This window comes from Capsella rubella, unplaced genomic scaffold (assembly GCF_000375325.1).
Source record: "Capsella rubella cultivar Monte Gargano unplaced genomic scaffold, Caprub1_0 scaffold_2, whole genome shotgun sequence".
In the NCBI taxonomy this organism is placed as follows: Eukaryota; Viridiplantae; Streptophyta; class Magnoliopsida; order Brassicales; family Brassicaceae; genus Capsella; species Capsella rubella.
This window is the reverse complement of record NW_006238922.1, coordinates 7,725,943-7,731,942: the sequence shown is the minus strand read 5'-3', so window position 1 is coordinate 7,731,942 and position 6,000 is coordinate 7,725,943.

The window sequence follows — 6,000 nt, the reverse complement described above, 5'->3', positions numbered from 1 at the left end:
AAATATTGTGATTTTTTATTTATTTTAAGTGTTCTTTTTTATTATTATTTTACCTAATTGGTTTTTTATTTTAGTTTAGTTTTGAAATTATCGAAACTAACTAATTATAAAAATCAATTCATTGAATATATATACAAAATATTTTTATATTGAATATTGTATATATATTTTTTAATTTACAATATTATAAATGATTTAATAACATAATTTCTAAATATTAAAAAACTAAAATTTATTTTTTTAATATTTGTGTTGGTCAACGCCGGTAAAACTGGTCAACGCCGGTAAAACTGGTCAACGCTAGATTCCGGCGAAAAGTGTACCGGAACAAATGTTCGTGATGTTGGCGACATGACTACATATAGTTCGTATATGTGGGCATGCAATACATATAGTTTGTGTAGTTAGGGATACATTTTTAAACTTCGGATGTGTGGCCATGTATTGTAGCATACTTCATGTAGCTGCGTATCTTTTTTCCTTGTTTTATTTATAAAGAAACTAAATAAATGTCCCAACTCAAAATTAAATAATACATATATATTTATTGCATTTCTATATTATTTTACATTTGACTAGCCCAATTCTTCCTTTTTTGTTTTGTTTCTGTCAACAAATTGACTAGCTTTGTTTTTTTCAACAAAAAGATTAGCTTAATTCCCTAACTTAGCACTAAAATATCCACTATAAAAAGAAGAAGAAAGAACTAATAAGAAACTAAGTTAAAAAAACAGCAAAAAAAAAGAGAAGAGATGAAAAGTGGTGTGGTATTAGTCATAACACTAATGATCTTGTTCCTAATGACGTCGCCAATGGCTGCTATTCGTGAAGAACCATCTTTGATTACAATCAAGAGAAATCCTTTAGATCATAAACTTCCTTCTCAGCCAACAAAACATCGTCATTTGATTGGAATCGAGAGAGAGATCCCAACAGGTCCTAATCCTTTACATAATCAAAATGCTCCACAGCTTTCACCAACATCGTCGTATGATTGGAGTTGGGAATAATAAATTTTAGAAAATTCATAGAAAAAACCCAGGCGGTTTTTTGTAATACTTTTGTTATAACTAACCACAATTAATGTGTAATGTTTTACAGAATAAATAAATTTGTTTCAATGAAACTAGTATGATATATTTTTCATTGTTTATTATAAAAAAATGTTAAGGATAATTGAGGTTGGAATGGTAAAATTTTCAAATAAAGTTGTCTTATATGTTAATTTTAATTTTTGTATAGGTAAAAACCCAGGTAAAGTTGATTTCCCATGCACATGGCTTTTCTTCAAATATCTACTTTAAAGTAATAGAAAACATAATTTTTTATAGGTTCTAACTATAGAAATCTCATATTTTTAAAGAGAACAAATTTTATTTTTTTAGGTTGGATAATAATTGTGTTTGTCATAAACTAGGGAATGATGATGAATAATATGGTACTGAGTGAGAATGTAGACAAACAAAAAAAAAACTAAATTAATTCAAATTTGTTCAAATAAGTGAAAGACTTTATTTATTATTTCAAAACAAAAATTGTTATTGGTTCGGTTAATATTAAAGAGTATAACGTGAGTTTATATAAAAATTAATTTATGCAGTCAAAGCTCAGTTATTTCTGTTGTTAATAATATAGCACTCGTATAATAAAGTCACAGAGACTATTCATAAATTTTGTTGTTTTTGTGATAAAATATGTTTTCGCTAATTTAGGGAAATTTAACGATGGTTATTAATAATTTGTTAGTAGTAAAATAGTCATCAGTTACTTATGATGAATATAACGTGAATCAATGTAAGTCTCAAATCATTACAAGAAAACGAATATATGTAATGATGAAACTTTTTTAACAATTTTTCTCGCAAAATGTCTGATGCGAAAAAATTGTGATAAACATCATTCAATAGTAAATCCATTTTCGCAAAATTTAGATTCATTTTTTTTTTTAATTTATAATAGCTTTAGGAGTAAAAATATTAAAGCTATATGATAAAATTACAAATATATTTAAAATATTCAAAAAGCCAAACAAATAAAATAAAATTATGAAAAGTTTTAAATTAAATATAATTGTTTTGAATATAATCAAGATGTGAAGAACCCATTTGAGAGCAAGAGAAGATGACTTATAGGTCATAGAGAGGTCTATAGCACCAGTGAATGGGTCGCAAAGCTTATCCCTAAAATTTAAAACCATGTTTGATATTCATAGAAAAGGTTGGTCTTGTCAAATTGAATCTTGTGTAGATAGAATTGAAACTTGAGACTAAATTGTGCTTTTTTTGTATTCTAAGAATTTGGTCTCTCTTCATATCCCATTTAGTTTATGTTGTCAAATAGAATTGAATATAAGTCATTAATTAATATAAGTCATTAATTCAAAAGCATAGGTCCTGACTTTACATTATGTGTTTGGTCTCTCTTGTTTCAATTGATATTCCCATTTTTTATGCCTTTAAGAGTTTAAGGTGGCTAGGTTAGTATTCTCGAATTGCATTCTAGACTTGAAATTGATTTCATAACACTTTAAATCAAATAAAAACATATATATTATTTCATGAGACAATATTTTTCACAAAAAGAAATTAGAAAATAGATAATCTTCGGAAAATAAAGTTACTATGTTAGTCAACTTTTGTTTTACCTTCTTAATCTGTGATTGAATAACAAAACAAAAAAGTACAGTCAAGTTTTTTTTTTAATATATAAAGAAACTAAATAAATGCCTAACTCACAAAGATAATATCTAGAAGGAGGAATTTCAAAAATAATTCTTTTCATACACCTTTTTTAAAAAATACCCCCTTTTCAAACTTTATCAAAAACCCCACTAAAAATGTTGAAATTTATCCAAATATGTGTGTAAGCTTATAAATATATACACAAATTACCTTTATATATGTATAAAATTTTATATACCTTTCATAAATAGCGTAAAAATAAATTATAAAAACTTTATAAAAACCTTATAAAAACCGTATAAACCCTTTTAAAAACCTTATAAAACTTATAAAAACCATTTAAAACTATTTAAAACATTTTAAAATATTTGTATCGAATCTCCCAGTAGTAGTTATTATATAGAAGTACCTTATAAACTATATAAAACTTTATAATTTTTTATATTTAAAAGGGGTATTTTTGAAAATGGATAGATAAAGGGGGTATTTTTAAAAAGGGGTACACCAAAAGGGGTATTTCTCAAAAATTCTCTATCTAGAAAGAAGTCAAAATTAAATTACAAAATATATGAAGAAATTAAATTTTTGCTGATTAAATTTGTCAACGTTCCTCATCGGTGGGTTGATTAAATTAATTTTTTGCTGATTAGTAAAATTAATAGGCCTTATTTGCTCACTATTATTACAACATTTCAATAGGATAATATTTGTGAGCAAATTAGATTTATTAATTTACTAACCCACGTAACTCCAATTTCACCAACCCTTCGTTGTGCAGCATTGAACACACATTTTCATATATTGAGTAATATATATTTTTTTAAAAACTATCACAATATATTATAATTAATGATATGCAGGATATATATTACAATATAAGTTTTATCAGGATTTGACACATTGATAAGAGAATTACAAATCTGTATGACTTTAAATCTGTAGGATGCCAATAAATGTTTATAATTTTATTACTAAATTAGGACCATAATTTTTTTAAATATTATTATATGTACCACGGGTTAAATTTTAAGATTTGGTATCACCATTTATTTTCTTATATATTAATTATTAATAAACTTTATTTATTTTTTACTATGTATTAATATGGATTAATATTAATCATCATATATTTATAAAAATTATATATAATAGCAAAAAAAAAATTCAACTTTTAAAGTTATTTGTGTTAACAATCATATTTTAACAGTTAAAAGTGTTTACAGCAAAAACCTACAGCCAAAATCTCTGAAGTCAAAGTTTTTATAGTTACAATCTCTACAAGCACAAGTAACATCCGTTACCAATCTACCTCAATATATATCTTAAAAAATGCATATCTTCCAATTAATATTTACATTGCCTAGCTTAGTTCCCTAACTTAGCACTAAAACCCAACTATAAGAAAGAAGGATGAGGAACCAAAAGTAAACTACACAAAAAAAAACTCTATAAAGAAAAGTTAGACAATCAAAAACAAAAAGAGAAGAGATGCAAATCTTGAAAGCTGTTGTAGTATTTGTCATAGCCTTGTTCCTATTGATGTCACCAATGGCTTCAGCTATTCGTGAAGAACCATCTTTGATTGGAGTCAAGAGAGAAGTCCCATCAGGTTCTAATCCTTTATATAATAAACATCCTCCTCAGCCTCCACCAAAATATGGTCATCTGATTAAAGTAAAGAATAACTAGAGTGGTCTTTGATACTACTCTATTATCATTAGCCACAATTACTATGTAATGGTTTCCAAAATTATTGTATTTTCTTTCGATAAAACTACTATTATATTTTATTTGTCTATCAGAAAAAATGTTTAAGAAGACCGAGTTTGAAATATTGGTGGTACTCTAATTTAGTATTAAATTAAAGTATTTTAATATTGGTGGTATAAATAAAAATTAGTGATGTTGATAAACTAGTTAAATAAAGATTTACTTCAGGCTATTGATATTATAAATATAGTCAAACAAAAAAAAGTTATTAATATTAAAAGAATTGTGTGAGATAGTGATCAGTGTTTGAAATTAGCATGAATATATATATAAGTTTTATCATTGGTTTGATTCCATAATCACCAATTTTTTAAAATATGTAGAATGTTATATGTGTATTATTTTGATATCGAGAAATAAGATTTAAAAAATCAAATATTCCAAAATTAAACATTAAAGTATCATTATAATTAAAAAATAATAATACAAAACATATCCTTTGGCCTCAATTTATTTCATTCAGTCTCGTAGGAGTAACTGAATTACAACTTGCTTTTGGAACTGAGGATTCCTAAAAAAAAAAAAAATACAAATTATATTAAATGTTTTTTTAGTCAAGATTTCTACATAAACATAACATAATTTTAGAATGTATATAATAAACTAAACCAAAAGAAACAAAACCTAATGATAACACAGTCTCTCATGACAGTTTGGATCACAACGTCAAATCCATCTCATATAGTTTATACATAAACACATAAAGAAACGTTTAAATCATATATACAAATAGAATATAAATTTTAACAAACGTTGAAGATATGTAAAAACAAAGGTTTTGGCAAAAAGTTTAGAAAACCTTATGTTTTTGTGAAATCATTTTTATTAGTTATGGAATGGAAGAAAAATCAATAGACTGATTCGATCGGTTTATATAGGGAAAGATAATTAATATATTTTCTTATAAATTAGAAAATATTATATAGACTATGCTCTTAAATTCCGATTTTGTTATCTTCATAAAATAAGTTTGTTACTATAATTCTCAATGCATAATTATTACGGTGAGAATATTTCTCTTTTTAAATGTATAATAATTATACTACTCAATTTGTTTCCAAAACTATAGTGTAATCAATTTGAATGTATAATAAATATGGGTAAATCAAGATCCGATTATTATGGAATATTGTAGTTGATATTAATGTATTTAATATCGTTTCTGATTTTAGTAGATTTTGTGATCAAAATCGGAATAAATAATTTCTCAAAATTTCAGTGACAGAGGGAGTAAAATTTTACAAAAAAAAAATTGTTCATAAGCCGACAATGTATTGTATAAAATGAGTTAAATAATTTGTCAAAAAATTGGTTTAAACATCACTTATAATAAAACAGAGGGAGTAATATTTTACAAAAAAAAAAAGATATTTTTTAAAAATTCTTTCAAAAATGTTAATATAGAAATTTTATTCATATTTATTATATGGGGAAAATTTTGTTAAGATTTAAAATTTCATTTTCAAATTATCTCACTATATTATATAATACACATACAATTCCTAAATATGTAATGTTTAGTATATGTCGTGATTTGATATCAAATCTT